General features: G+C 39.6%; 1 protein-coding gene across 2 annotated transcripts in view; it reads left to right on the top strand.

The window, feature by feature from the left end:
* hsd11b1.S (hydroxysteroid (11-beta) dehydrogenase 1 S homeolog) overlaps window positions 1-16,659 on the top strand; it is a 51,590-nt gene that overhangs the window by 12,761 nt on the left and 22,170 nt on the right. The window contains exon 1 of one of the 2 annotated variants that reach the window (XM_041583708.1): window positions 11,558-11,934. The exons of the other annotated variant lie outside the window; for it this stretch is intronic. The gene's annotated coding sequence lies outside the window, so the exon portion shown is untranslated. Of the gene's footprint in view, window positions 1-11,557; window positions 11,935-16,659 lie in introns of those variants that run through there. 2 annotated transcript variants of the gene reach the window in all.

Raw genomic sequence — 16,659 nt, 5'->3', positions numbered from 1 at the left:
TTTCCAATAGAGAGACCTCGATCAAACTCCTGCACAGGACCTACCTGGTGCCCTTGCGACTGCATCGGATCTACCCGTCTTGCGACCCGCATTGCTTCAGGGGCTGCCAAGCCACAGGCTCCATGCTTCACATTTGGTGGACGTGCCCAGTTATCTCCATCTTCTGGGATCGCATCACCCAACTATTATCCAAGATCTTCCATATTGACTTTCCCAAGGACCCCGCCACTTTTCTCCTGGGGAAAAAAACCGGCCAAACTGTCCAATCCGTCTCATAGGCTGTCACAGCACATTCTCACAGCTGCCAGGTTGATTATTGCTCGCAACTGGAAAAAACCCACTATCCCTATTCTCATGCTTAAAGGAAAACTATACCCCCAAAATGAACACTTAAGCAACAGATAGTTTATATCAAATTGAATGACATATTAAAGAATCTTACCAAACTGGAATATATATTTACATATATATTGCCCTTTTACATCTCTTGCCTTGAGCCACCATTTCGTGATGGTCTCTGTGCTGCCTCAGAGATCACCTGACCAGAAACACTACAACACTAACTGTAACAGGAAGAAGTGTTGAAGCAAAAGGCAGAACTCTGTATGTTAATTGGCTCATGTGACCTTACATGTGGTTTGTATGTGTGCACAGTGAATCTTACGATCTCAGGGGGCGGCCCTTATTTTTTAAAATGGCAATTTTCTATTTATGATTACCCAATGGCACATACTACTAAAAAAGTATATTATTATGATAATGGTTCATTTACATGAAGCAGTGTTTTACACATGAGCTGTTTTACTCAGTATCTTTTAATAGAGACCTACATTGTTTGGGGGGTATAGTTTTCCTTTAAAGCAAAGATAATTGACATTGCAGCTAACGAAAGATTGTCTTACATGTTGCAAAATGACCTGGAGGCCTACGATAAGATTTGGTTGCCCTGGTTAATGTATGAAAATGACCCCTTGCTTTTCTCAGCATTGCATGTATAACCTGTCTCCTTTCCTTTGGGTCCTCTCACTGCATGTGCCCTTGATTATGCTCATGATTATTGTTCTCGTTTACTTTGACACCTAGCCCAGCCGCCGTTTTTACTTTTACTTTTACTTTTTACTTTATTTTCTTTTTCTGTTTTTTTTTTTTATTTATGTGTTTAATTTCATACTGTTACTGTACTCATGCGACAATGAGATGTATTCTTTCTTCTTTTATTTTTCATTTACTGATATTTTTGGAAAATCAATAAAACTTTCAGTTTAAAAAAAATAAAAAAAAAATAAATGATGTTTCTGATATATGTAATTGTACTATGTGAAACCTGATTTTTTTCATTTTATTAGGCACTTTGAAGCCTATATTTTTTTACAGAAGTTGAATTACACAAAAATTCTAGCATATTTTGAAAGCTCAGGTTGTCCTGAAAAAAAACATATATTGTTTCCCTGGTTAAACTAAAACACCCCCCCAGGAAATGCTCTTAAAGTGAAAGAGTACAAAATGTTCAAAAATGGTCTGGCAATAGATGTACCAAATCAGCCAAATTGTCTGGCAGCGAAAAGGTTAAGGGCTTTAGCACAGGAGCAGATTCGGGGAGATTCAGTCGCCTGGCCACTAATCGCCTCTTTTTCGGGGCGACAATCTCCCCGAACTGACTTCCGCCTGCTAAAATGAAAAATCGCTTGAGGCAATGCACTTGTGGCGCTTCGATTTCAGAAGTCGCCCAAAGTTTCCTCGTGAGGCAACTTCGGAAATCGAAGCGCGGCAAGTGCATTGCCGCAGGCGATTTATCATTTTAGCAGGCGGAAGGCCATTCGGGGAGATTTTCACCCTGAAGATGAGGCGATTAGTCGCCAGGCGACTAAATCTCCCCGAATCTGCCCCTGTGCGAAAGCCCTAAATCAACTGCTTTCTGCTGCAAGTCAGGATTATTAGTGTAGAGAATAGAAGCACCCAGACATGCTGCTTCTAATGGCAATTGCATTTATATAGAACTGACAATGGGGAATATATAGATACACTTAGAATTGCATTGCATAAAGTTAAGAACTGAAGATCCCAATTAATTGGCAGGACATTAGAGTTAGCCAGTGAAAGATTCAATGAGCTGGATTAAGGAAACATCTACTGTATTTTGTTTTCTATACACAGCAGTGCATTTTAATTATGCCGCCTTTAAAACAGGAATGTGCAGAAAAACCTGTTTCCATGTGACCTAATTATAGCATTGCAGTTTAAAACTGCAAAACATGCTGCAACTGCCACCATCTCCCTTCTGAGTGGCACAGAGAATAATGATCCTTTTCTCTCTTGTGCAGGTTGGCTATCTCAAGCATTTTAATCCGACATGGAAACCATCCACGAGCTGATCCCATTTGCCAAAGAGATGCTGAGTCAGAAACCCAACAGAAAAATGGTGAAAATCTATGTGTTGGGCAGTGTGTTGGCCTTGTTCGGAGTGGTCATTGGTCTGGTGGAAACGGTGTGCAGTCCTTTCACTGGTCGGGAAGATACAAAGGAAGAGGAGAGAAAAAGGCAGGTGTTTCCATTGCCAGCAACTGTTCCCCAAACAAAACAAGAGGTGATCTTCGAAAAAAGCAAACCTCACAGCCTTGGGGCAAGAAGCATTGCAAACCGGGGGCATGCATCTTAAGGGCCCACTTTATAAGGAAAAAGACTGCGAGTGGAAGTTTAGTGGCATGTGAAGAAAGGACTTGAGCGACTGCATGTGAATGTGACTGTATTGAGATGTTGCAACCTTCTGGACTTATTTATGGCTATTGCTGCTGTGCAGCAGTGTTCATATCCTGTATTGTACCCATATGGAGGTACTGAATGTGTCAAATTACCAGCTAACCCTTACTTTTTTATATTCGAAATGCCTAGTATATTTTGCTTTTAAATAAATACTCTATTTTATTATAGAACATGTCTGCCTCTTCATATTCCACGTCAGAAAGCACTGTAAACCAGCTGATGAGGGCTTTATGTAGCTAAGTGGCTACCCAGACATTTAAAGAAGCCAAGGGGAATATCCATTAGTGGACTGTTTCACATAGATCCGGATTTCAATTTAGTGTGTGAATCCAGTAGAAATCGAGGAAATGCAAAAGTATCAGAGTACTCCTTCTCTGTGGGTTTGCACGTTTATCAGACCCATACATCCCTTGTTTAAATTAACTATCATAGAATCTTTTTAAATTAGATTTTTATTTTCCATTAGCATATTCTTTTATTCAGTGCCAGGAAGGAATCACACATGGCATAATGTGACATTCATTTAGCATATCAATAAGTTAAGTGTTCACTTCCTTACATGGCCTTGTTGGCTACAAACTGCACTTTTAACAGAAGCGTCTGCATTCAGAACTCTTAAAGGGGTGGTTCATCTTTACAGTAACTTTTAGTATGTCATAGAATGGCCAATTCCGAGCAACTTGTCAATAGGTCTTCATTATTTTTTTTTTTATATATTTGCCTTTTTCTTTTGACTCTTTGCAGCTTTCAAATGTGCGTTGCTGACCCCTTATAAAAAGCAAATGCTCTATGCTACACATGTACTGTTATTGCTACTTTTTATTACTCATCTTTCTATTCAGTTTCTCTACTATTCATATTCCAGTTTCTTGTTCAAACCAGTGCATGATTGCTAGGGTAACTTAGACCCTAGCAACTAGTTTGCTGAAATTGCAAACTGGAAAGCTGCTGAATAAAAAGCTAAATAACTCAAAAAGCACAAATGAAAAAATGAAACCCAATTACAAATTATCTCAGAATATTACTCTCTACATCATACTAAAAGTTGTCTCAAAGGTGAACAACCTCTTTAAGGGCTCTGACACACAAGGCATATTGTCCACTGACTTATTTCAGCCACCGGAGAAACAGCCAAAGTCCTACAATCCCCACCAATTCTTTTGAACGGAAAACATTAAAGAGCTGGTGTTTTCTGTTGAATCATATCTTGGGTGAGAAAATAAAGTAATTGCGCGCACATACACACAATTCCAATTTAAGTAAATTAGAAATGGTACCCTTGATTTTATGCACTTCATCACCATTGTTTCTGAACAACTACCAGTATCCTTCATTGTGGGCAGTGGATGCTGAGGCTTAAAGAGATACTGACACCAGAAACGAAACAATTTTTACATCTACCATAGTATTGGCTTTGTTTACTACTTATGATTTTTCCATAAAGTATTTGCTCAAAGTTTTTACATTACCTATGTGCTCGTCTATGAGGGGCTGCCATATTTGTGCAGCAGAAGTCCGTTAGCATTAGAGACTTTAAATGACAGGCAGAAGGACAGTCAGGTTTAGGAACATCAAGTAAAAATTAATTACGAAAACGGACCTCTCCGCAACAAGACCTATAGGTAACTTTTAATGCACATTCATATTTTAAAAAGTTGTTTTTTAGTGTCAGTATCACTTTGAATCCCCCCCAAACAGCTAAAAGCCAGTTTGGTAGTTCACTGCTCCATACAGAATTTTTGTGATACTCAAAATAAATGGTAGGAGTGCAAACTATATTTAAGCTTGGTCACACAAATTATGGGCTCACCATTTACTAACAGAAATGTGGTAGCAACCAATCAGATAGTTGCTTTCATTTCTAGCTTGTATTAAGGTGGCAGTACACGGGCCGATAAAGTTGGCGACAGACGGCAGCTTATTGGCCCGTGTATGGGGCCCTCCGATGTGCTTCCACAATCAATATCTGGCCGAAAGCCGGGCAGATGTTGATCAGACGAGACTAAAAATCCCGTCAGATCGCGGACCGAATCTGTTCGTTGATGTGGTCCCTAGGGCCCATCGATCAGATCAGCCTATCAACCACCTAAAGGTGGGCATATCGGGAGTTGATCAGCTCATTTGGTGACATTGCAAATCGAGCGGATCTCTCCTTGTATGGCCACTTTTAGTCTTTTAAAGCTATTGCTGATGTTAGAAAATGAGCCCTACATTTTCTCAAGTTGAGGCAAGCCCATGATGCTACTAAGGGATCTTCACACGGGTGTTTGTACCAATACTCATGATGCTTTATGGGGTTCACACTCCTTAAATGTTTAGTAAATAGAATCCTATTCACACAATGAGGGAAATGTGGATACCAAATTATAGCTGCCCTGCCTACACAGTACCTGCGCCTGATGCACAGTGTACAAGATACATGCGTTTTGGCATTCATTCAACAATTCTGCTATGATTTGGCCACTAGGCATCCCCATTCACCACAATTGTCCATGCCCCATCATGAAGATTTTGTATGCATGTATGCACTTTGTATGTATGTACAAAAACCACTGTGTGCATGCTATAAATGGCTCAGGTTTGTGGTCCCCAAGTATTTATGGATCATGTGATAGATATCCCCAGGTTAGGGGAATGATAGATGTTATATGATAATCAGGGCCGGATTTACATAGTGGGCGCCCCTAGGCCCACTACCGTTTGTCACCCCTGTCGCCTCCAGGGGGACAGGAGCAATGGGGATTGGCACACGGGAGATTAAAAAAATTATTGTCTCTCCAGCGCATCCCCAGTGTTTTTGAACAAATGTGGGTGTGGTTGGGCAGCATGCCGTCCCCCTAAAATCCTGCCGCCCTAGGCCCGGGCCTAGGGGGCCTTTCCACAAATCCGGGCCTGATGATAATAATGCATTTACACAGAATTTGATAAAAAAAATAAAACCCCTTTTTTCCCAGCAATACTAATTTCACATTATGAGGGTTATTTATCAAAGGTCGAATTTTAGAGTAATGCGAATTTTTTAAACTCTAATAAATGCAATGAAGCTTGCCAAACATTTGACTAATCACTACTACGAACATCTTCATATACAGTTAGGCCCATAAATCTTGGGACAGAGTCAACTTTTTTCTAATTTTGGTTCTGTACATTACCACAATGAATTTTAAATTAAACAACTCAGATGCAGTTGAACTGCAGACTTTCAGCTTTACTTCAGTGGGTTGAACAAAAAGATTGCATAAAATGTGAGGAACTAAAGCCTTTTTTTAACACAATCACTTCATTTCAGGGGCTTAAAAGCAATTGGTCCTAGAAAATACGCAAGGGTATAACCCTGCATTTGCTTGCCTTTGAGTGCCAGTGTTTCTTGGATTGTTTGCTGAGGAGGGTGCCGATCCCTCCAACACCGTGCATCAGTCGCTGAACTGCCGAAGGCCAGGGTGCGCAAGCGGGCTACAACACACTTAAAAGCAATTGGACCATTGACTCAAAGGCTATTTTCATGGGCAGGTGTGGGCAATTCCTTTGTTATTTCATTATCAATGAAGCAGATAAAAGTCCTGGAGTTGATTTGAGGGGGGGGGGTGCTTGTATGTGGATGATTTTGCTTTGACTGCATTTTGATTTTTGACAACATGTGGTCAAAGGAGCTCTCCATGCAGGTGAAACAAGCCATCCTTAAGCTGCAAAATAGAAAAAACCCATCCGAGAAATTGCTACAGTATTAGGAGTGGCAAAATCTACAGTTTGCTACATCCTGAGAAAGAAAGCACTGGTGAACTCAGCAACGCAAAAAGACCTGGACGTCCACGGAAGACAACAGTGGTGGATGATCGCAGAATAATTTCCATGGTGAAGAGAAACCCCTTCACAACAGTCAAACAAGTGAACAACACTCTCCAGGAGGTAGGCACATCGATATCCAAGTCTACCATGAAGAGAAGACTGCATGAAAGTAAATACAGAGGGTGCACTGCAAGGTGCAAGCCACTCATAAGCCTCAAGAATAGAAAGGCTAGACTGTCTGCTCAAATCCAGCTAAATTGATTGGGAGTTGGGATATGGCATTGTTCGTCAAAATAAAAAGACGCGCGTCGTCAAAAAAAAAATTTTGACGCCCATAGACTATAATGGGCGTCGGCAACATATCTCTGGCGGTGAATTTTTGATGAAACGGGTCAAATTCGCCCATCCCTAATTGGGAGCCTGTTCATAATGAACCAAAACATACAGCCAAAGCAACCCAGGATTTTATTAAAGCAAAGAAGTGGAATATTCTTGAATGGCCAAGTCAGTCACCTGATCTGAACCCAATTGAGCTGCATTTCACTTGTTGAAGACTAAACATCGGACAGAAAGGCCCACAAACAAACAGCAACTGAAAGCCCCTGCAGTAAAGGCCTGGCAGAGCATTAAAATTTAGGAAACCCAGAATTTGGTGATGTCCATGAGTTCAAGACTTCAGGCTGTCATTGCTAGCAAAGTGTTTTCAAACAAGTATTAGAAATGAACATTTTATTTTCAGTTTTTTAATCTGTCTAAATACTTTTGAGCCCCTGAAATGAAGTGATTATGTTAAAAAAGCCTTTAGTTCCTCACTTTTTTATGCAATCTTTTTGTCCAACCCACTGAATTAAAGCTAAAAGTCTGCAGTTCAATAGCATTTGAGTTGTTTAATTTAAAATTCATTGTGGTAATGTACAGAACCAAAATTAGAAAAAAGTTGTCTCTGTCCAAAGATTTATGGGACTAACTGTAGTTCAAGTGACCTCTGCTATTAACTTGTACATGAACTCGGCATGTTTTAGGTGGCGAATATTTAAATTAGAACTGTTTTCACCAACTTGTAAACCTCACATTCTAATTCAAGTTGGTGCTTTATAATTCGAAATTGTGAGTTTTGACCCAAAAAAAATTAATTTGAAGTTCAACTTCGAATTAACCATTCAAACCTTAGTAAATCTGTTCCTATACTGTATGTCTCGTTTGCGAATATAGTGCAATGTAGCCAGTGCAAACTTAAAACACCAATGCTTTTACCCATACACTCACTATTTTACCTTTATAGCAGGTGCCTGCACAGTTGAGCCGGTAGTAGAACCCTTTGTGCAACACCTACTTACATTCTGGGATTTGCTTACATAGGTGCAGGTAACCATACTGACCATACACATGTATAATGTACCCTTTTGCTCAAAGGGGAGCATGTACTGTGCTGGGGGTTTGGAAAGGAGACTTTTGCTTCTGCTACACTAGACCACGGCCTTTATATCTTTCTTAATACAGCTTTTGCTATTCCCCCCCCCCCCCCCCATTTGTATTAATTGTCCAGATTGGAACACTTCCATTGCCTTGGAGAACTTTTCTAGTTAAAGTGGTGAATGGCATTAAGCTCATATTATCTCCCTGACTTGACTTATTAAGGATAAGCACATCTTAAACCTTATGCCCATTTAGCTTGAAAAGACCTTGTCACTAATACTACAGATTATCTTTTTTTAGCAAATCTTCTGGCTCATGGAAGAGTATGGATCCCCCTAATTTTTACTATGCTTACTTTTCTTCAGCAATAAAAACAATTAATTAGAAAATTAGGAGCATTAGATACAAATTGTCCCTAAAAGCATGAGGTGAAAGTTCAAATCACACCCATTTAAAATTGTTTACAGGAAAACTACAATTTATTTATAGGGGCAGGATGCTTCCACTTTAGAATATTCCATATATGACACATTCAGCACAACAGCACACAGATTCTAATATTTAAAAAAAAAACATAAAACAATAGGTAATAAATTTGTCACAGCTGAAAGAAAAGTTGTTAATCCAGTTCAACATTTTCTATTGTAATTTGTTATAGCAGCACAGTTATTAGCAGCACATTAGGATATAGTTATTATAAATTAGAATTAATAAATGCTTACGCACTTGGAGTTACAGGGTTTTTTGTATTTAGAGTTAGAATGGGGTCCGTGCTCTGAACTTAAGATATGAGACAGGAGTGCAATCACAAAGAATTTTACTGTCTGATCAATAGATTTTCTTGAGTGCAGGGCCTGGAAGGGAGTATTTATGGAAAAATAAAAGCAGATATATAAAGAGAATCAGAAGAATGCAGGATTCTGTCAGACAAGTATTTTATACTTAATGTGCCTCTTGACTAGGAGCCAGGAAAGCAGTGGAAAGAGGTTTAGATGCAGGTGAGATAATGCAGGCAGCAACAGTAAGAATGGATTGCAGTGAGTGGAGGTGAGAATCTGGGACATCAGCTAATGCAGCTATTCTGGAGAAGATAAAGACCTGGATCAATGTTTTACCGGGAAAGGGACAGAGGAAGGGATGCATTTTTTTGCAATGTTGCTTGAATAGAAGAGGCATGTCCCAGTCAGGGATCCAATTTCATCTGAGAATGTGAAAAAAAGAGGTCTAAAGTGAAACCTAGACACTTGTCTTGGGAAACTGAATGTAGCATGATGTTGACTGCAATATTAAATGGAGTGAAGGTTAAGCATATGAGCAGTTCTGTCTTGGACACAGGGCTGCCATCAGAAATCACGGTGCCCCGTACAGCAAAATTTTCTGGGCCCCCCGGTCCCCGCCCACCCCCAAGGCCCACCGCAGATCCCGCCCACACCACAGTAAAATGTCCACAAAGACACAACCGCTTAAAATGGTAAACCCCCCACTCACAAAAAAAAGGCATTGGTGGTCAGGGCCCCCTTATAATTTAAAAAACAAAAAAAATTGGCGTCAGGGGTCCCACATAAAAGTTTTTTAAAAAAACATTAGTGGTCAGGGCCCCCCCATAAGTTAAAAAAAAAAACTACTGGCACCAGGGGCCCCATAAATGTTTTTTAAAAAAGCATTGGTGGTCAGCCCCCCCGATAAGTATAAAAAAAAACTATTGGTACCAGGGCCCCATAAATGTTTTTTAAAAAAGCATTGGTGGTCAGGCCCCCCCTATAAGTTAAAAAAAAAACTATTGGCACCAGGGGCCCCATAAATGTTTTTTAAAAAAGCATTGGTGGTCAGGCCCCCCTATAAGTTAAAAAAAAAAACTATTGGCACCAGGGGCCCCATAAATGTTTTATAAAAAAGCATTGGTGGTCAGGACCCCCCCATAAGTTAAAAAAAAAACTATTGGCACCAGGGGCCCCGTAAATGTTTTTCTAAAAAAACATTGGTGGTCAGGGCCCCCCCATAAGTTAAAAAAAAACTATCAGTGCCAGGGGCCCCCTACAAAAAAAATCATTGTATAAGTGGGCATTGCACACACTGGGGCAAATTCACTAAGAATCGAAGTTGCGCCAGGCGCAACTTCGCCGCACTTCGCCAGGCGAATTTTCGCATACGGCGCGAAATTCAAATTTCAATGGAGCAACACGTATCTGCACTACAAATGCCTAGAAAACCTTCAAATCTGCAAATAAAAATTTTATTTTGCCCTACACATGTGCCCACTGTCTAGGTAAGTTGCCATGAGTCAGGAAAAGTAGGGGGGAGGAAGGGGAGCCCCAAAAAAATTTCGATCTTTTTCAGCCTATCAGCCATCATGTAGAAAACACGCCAGAATTGATTGGGACTTGATTAGAAAATTTTGACTTTTTTTGAAACAATCCCTATCTACTCTATTGCGCTTCGCCAGGTCTGAGGTGGCGAGGAAGTCTAGCGTAAAAGGTAGCGTTCGCTACACTGCGCAAGTTAGTGAATTTGCGTAGTTTCGTCTCTAGCGAAAATTCACCTGGCATAAGGTTGCGAAGTAACACTAGCGAAACTACGCCAGCGTTCGTTAGTGAATTTGCGCAGTAGCGAAAATGCCAAACGCTAGCGAAAAAACGCTAGCGTTCGGCCCTTCGCGCCTTAGTGAATTTGCCCCACTGTATATAACAGGATCTAGGTTTCTACTGATACCAGCACTAGGCAAACTCTGTACACAGGGTCTGTGGTAGTTAAATATATCACACTACAAAGAGTCATAGTTAGGCAAATATTAAGCACAACATACACAGAACTGCTTTGTCTCTCTCATGTTCTGTTTCTCTGCAAGCTCCAGGATGCTGCCACTCAACTCTCTCTGGGGCAAATTCACTAAGAATCGAAGTTGCGCCAGGCACAACTTCGCCGCTCTTCGCCGCACTTCGCCAGGCTAATTTTCGCCAGCGCTCCGCAAATTCACTAAAATGCGAAGTTGCGCACAGGGGTAGCGTAAGTTTGCGAAGTTGCGCTAGCGTTAATTCGCTATATAAAGCTAAGTTGCGCTAGCGAAGGCTAATTTGCATACGGCACGAAATTCAAATTTCAATGGAGCAACACGTATCTGCACTACAAATGCCTAGAAAACCTTCAAATCTGCCAATAAAAATTGTATTTTGCCCTACACATGTGCCCACTGTCTAGGTAAGTTGCCATGAGTCAGGAAAAGTAGGGGGGAGGAAGGGGAGCCCCAAAAATGTATTAATCTTTTTCAGCCTATCAGCCATCATGTAGAAAACACGCCAGCGTTTTTTGGGACTTAGAAAAAATTTTGACTTTTTTTTAAACAATCCCTATCTACTCTATTGCGCTTCGCCAGGTCTGAGGTGGCGAAGGAAGTCTAGCGTAAAAGGTAGCGTTTGCTACACTGCGCAAGTTAGTGAATTTGCTTAGTTTCATCGCTAGCGAAAATTCGCCTGGCGTAAGGTTGCGAAGTAACACTAGCGAAACTACGCCAGCGTTCGTTAGTGAATATGCGCAGTAGCGAAAATGCCGAACGCTAGCGAAAAAACGCTAGCGTTCGGCGCTTCGCGCCTTAGTGAATTTGCCCCTCTGTGTCATAAAGAAAAGAGCCCAAAGAGGAACCGTGTGCTTACAGGGGCGGGACATAAGGAAGGGAGACGCTGTCATTGGCTGAAAAGCACTGGGGCAGGGCGAGATTGCAGAGTTAGGGATCGTCTGCAAATTTCATACTGCTGATGAAAACTTCAGTTGTGCATTGTGTCACAGCTTGAAATTGAGTTTACTGATAGTGGAACTTGCAGATAATCCCTAACTTTGCACTTCTCCTCCACTCCAATTTTCGGCGCGACTTCGGGTCTTCAGCACAGCCGGGCCCCCCTTTAGCCCCGGGCCCGGTACAGGTGTACCCCCTGTACCCCCCTGATGGCGGCCCTGCTTGGACATATTCAGTTTCAGGTGGTAAGCAAGAATCTGAATCAGGTTATATTCCAATGAAGAAGGCGTGAAAAGTAAATGAAAAGTAAATAACTGGAATCAGCTCTATGGTTAGGCAGCAATTAAACCAGAAACAGGACATACTAATTCAAAGGCATAAGCAATATTATATCTTGAATTGCAGTACAGGTATGGGACCTGTTATCCAAAATGATCGGGACCTGGGGTTTTCCGGATAACGGATCTTTCCATAATTTGGGTCTTCGTGCCTTAAGTCTACTAGATATTCATTTAAACATTAAATAAACCCAATAGGCTGGTTTTGCTTCCAATAAGGATTAATTATATATTCAGAACAAGATGAGCGAACGAAATCAGATACGTATAGACCTTTAATTAATAGGATTAATTATATCTTAGTTGGGATCAAGTACAAGCTACTGTTTTATTATTACAGAGAAAAAGAAAATTATTTAAAAAATTTGGATTATTTGGATAAAATGGAGTCTATGGGAGTAATTTGGAGCTTTCTGGATATTGTGTTTCCGGATAAGGGATCCTATACCTGTACTTATATTTGAAAATTTTAATTTATGTAGGTCATTAGCCTCAGGGAATAAAGCATAAGGGCATTATTTCATTCTTCAAGTACAGGATTTGCCCTGCAGAACAAAAGATTACAATATGAGACTATGGCTAACCCAGACAGTTTACAATCTGCTGTAAACCTGCAGACGTCTGAGCCTATGAAAGGGCAGTATTACGATTTCCCATCAGCCCCATTTCAGCAGTATTCTCAACCAAGCCGTGGAAAATTACTTTACTGGGAAGGCAGCCAATGAGGTTGTGAATAGAAGCCAACAATTTCACATTTACTTGCTGCCAAGAACACAAACACATTAAAGAAGTTTAACCTATTCAATGTCGAATTTCAGGTCTGCTATTCGAACCACTATTTTGGGAATAAGTATTTGTCATTTAACCCCAACAAATATTTTACAGTTCTGAATGTGCGTTTTGTTTTGTTTTTTGCTTATTATATTATTGTTCCTACATAAACTATAGAACAATAAACCACATTCCAAATTCCCTGCATTATTTGTAATAAGTGATAGAATGTTCTATTCATAGCAAATCTTAAGTTCGTCTTCATTTTGTACAGTTTTTGAATTGTTTTTCTTCTTCTTCTGCCTCTTTTCAACTTTTAAAATGTGGGTCACTGAGCCCAGATGCCAAATAAAAGACTGCTCTGTAAAACTACCGTAATATTGTTGCTTTTCTTCACTAATCTTTCTATCAAGGCCCTGTCCTTTTCATCTTCCTGTATCTCATCTAAACCACTGCCTGGATGCTAGGGTTAATCAGACCTTAGCAACTAGATAGATGCTAAAATTATAATATGGAAAGCCGTTGAATAAAAAGATCAATTATTCAAAATCCACAAAAACTAAACAATAAATACCAGTTGTAAATTGTCTAAAAATACCATATGTCATGCCAAAAGTAACTTAAAGGCTAAGTACTAATTTAAGTCTATACTTGTGGGTACATTTTTTTTTGGGTTTAAGCAGTTTACCTATGACAACTGCCTAACTCACCTCTCTAACTTTAACAATAGGGCATTTAGTTTTAAGGGACATTCAAGGGGCTCCTCAATGGTTCTAAACAATGTTTAGACATGAGTACTCCAAACACCATTTCAGATTCAGAAAATTATGTACAATACAAACCCTATTTAAAGCTTTTCAAGGGACCAGAAAAAAACTTGTTATGCATTATATATAACTGTGTAAAATGAGGGAACATTAAGGGGGTTATTTATAAAGGTCCGAATTTATCTCAGTATTTCTAACATCAGACTTCGAGCAACTCTGAATTCCCAAATGGACCTTATTTATAAAGAAAAAAGCCAGAAAAAATAGGGTCGGGCAAACTTCGGAGTGTTCCCTGAAAAGGAGTTTTCCACAAAAACTACGATTTTTTTTGTTTTCAGAGTGTTTTGCTCCAAAACCCCAAAATCATTGGATATCAGTATGGACATCAGTGCAGACACTGGGGACCTTTTCCATTAACTTATACAGGACCTTGAGAGCTTTTAGATGCCAGGGTTTCGGATTCTGGGTTTTTAGACCATCAGACTTTAATCTGTCTCGATAAATTCAAAATTTTTTTTGCTCCGAAAACTACAAATTATTCATATTCGGACCTTGATAAATAACCCCCTAAAAATTAGGGAATGTAAAGCTGTGGTTTGTGGGATCTACTAGTAGGTGGGAACAGTCATACCACACACATTGAAGATTCTTCATCAAGTGAGGCCTAATGATTAACATGGTACATAAAGCAATTTAGGTTTGTTGGTCCCAGATACAAAACCTCTGCATTGCTGGCCCATCTCTAATATTTTGTGAGCAAGTGAAAAAAAAAGCTGTGTTATTGCACATATGGCACAGATTGTTACTTTTACTGTAGGGTGCATAAAGAACTGCAGCAAACCATTTAACTTTCACCTTCTTCAAGAAGCCAATAATTACACATTTCTGTTTCCAGAATTCAGGATAGGCTTCCATATAAAAAATGCCTGTTAGGACCCCAACGCTGTCTTGTACCTGATACCTCACATACAAGTGCTGCAGTGTGTAGTGTAGGGTTACAACATGGCATGGTAAACATATCAATTTACAAACCCAATGACCTTGTTTTATTATTCTAACTGCACAGAGCAGTTGCTGAATCTAAATTCCATTTAAATAGCTTTATATAAGTATTTATTAAAGTATGTTTTATATAAAAGTCCTTTTTTATGAAATTCTTTCATATTTTACAAAGGTGATTCAGTTCTGATAGTCTCGCTAATACTTATATATCTTGAGCAAACAACTTTGCTCTAGGCTTTGACTGTTTAAGCCTTTTTGGCTGCTCACTTCTAATCATATAATAATCTTAAAGAAATAAAAAAAGAGCAAAATTGTATACAAATGTTTAGAAATTAAAGGCATTGGAAAAATGCAATGTGGGTTATTGTTAGTAGGTAAAAGGCACTTATGGTATATGAAGGGGGGGTTGTAAAATAAATTAATTGAAACATAGTCTATCATCCTTCATCCATAAAGCACCTCCAGCCATGGCGACAAAAAAGTTTGAAAATACCTGCTTATTGGCAGATGAGATTCAATGTTGATAAATGTAAAGTTATGCACATGGGATGTAAAACTATCCAAGCCACTTATACCCTTAATGTGACTGAACTAGGCAAATCCATTATGGAAAATGACCTTGGAGTCCTTGTAGATGATAAACTTGCCAATGCAATGCCAGTCAGCAGCATCAAGGGCAAATAAGGTCTTGAGCTGTATTAAAAGGGGCATTAATTCACCGGAGGAGGGGGTCGTTCTTCCACTGCACAAAGTGCTGGTAAGGTCCCATCTAGAATATGCCGTACAGTTTTGGTCTCCAGCACTCAAATGGGACATTATTGAATTAGAGAGGGTACAGAGAAGGACAACTAAGCTGGTGAAAGGTGTGGAAAATCTTAGCTATGAGGAAATACTGGCCAAGTTGAGGTTGTTCAAGCTGGTGGTTTATCTTTATGTTAACTTCTAGTATGTTATAGAATGGCCATTTCAAAGCAACTTTTCAATTGGTCTTCATTGTTTATTTTTCTATAGTTTTTTAATTATTTGCCTTTTTCTTCTGATTCTTTCCAGCTTTTAAATAAGGGTCACTGACCCCATCTAAACTCAAATGCTCTTTAAGGCTTCAAATGTATTGTTATTGCTATTTTTTATTACTCATCTTTCTATTCAGGCCTCTCCTATTCCTATTCCAGTCAAGCAAATGCATGGTTGCTAAGGTAATTTGGAATATACAAAAAAGGGGGGTTGTGGGAGCACAATGGAAGTGCTACTGGTTTGGCCAATTAATCAATGCACATTGTCTGTTCCCCCGTCTCATAAGTAATTCAAAAGTGCATGTGTTTACAAAAACAGGGGTTTTTAGTTACAAAGTTATGATCATAAAGTTAATAAGCCAACATACCACGTCAAGATAAACCCCATACGGTGGTCCCTCGGTCATAGCATAAAAAGGTTTGTATAGTAGCGTTACTTGTAATCAGTGTCACCTGATCCTTGGTTTTAAGGTAATTTGCACCCTAGTAACCACATTATTGAAATTGCAAACTGGAGAGTTGCTGAATAAAAACTCAAAAAACACAGATAACAAACAATTAAAACCAATGGCAAATTGTCTCAGAATATCACTCTCTACATCATAATAAAAGTGAACTCAAAGGTCAACAGCCCCTTTCAGGGGTGATATGATAACTACTGTATGTATAAATATATAAGGGGATCACATAATCTCTCTAATGCTTTATTTACCAGTAGATCTTTCCAGTTGACCCGAGGGCACCCATTCCGTTTAGAAGAAAGGAGGTTCCGCCCTAAATATTCAAAAGTTTTTTTTTTTTACAATCAGAGGTGTGAAGATGTGGAATTCTCTCCCTGAATCAGTCATACAGGCTGATACATTAGATAGCTTTAAGAAGGGGTGGGATGTCTTTTTAGCAAGTGAGGGAATACAGGGTAATGGAAGATAGCTCATAGTACAAGTTGATCTAGGGACTAGTCTGATTGCCATCTTGGATTCAGGAAGGATTTTTTTCCCTCCTCTGAGGCAAATTGGAGAGGCTTCAAATGCTTTTTTTTGCCTTCCTTAGGATCAACTAGCAGTTAGGCAGGTTATATA

This window comes from Xenopus laevis, chromosome 2S, assembly GCF_017654675.1.
Source record: "Xenopus laevis strain J_2021 chromosome 2S, Xenopus_laevis_v10.1, whole genome shotgun sequence".
NCBI classification, from domain to species: Eukaryota; Metazoa; Chordata; class Amphibia; order Anura; family Pipidae; genus Xenopus; species Xenopus laevis.
The sequence above is the reverse complement of the archived record's forward strand: the minus strand, read 5'-3'. Positions and strand labels throughout refer to the sequence as shown.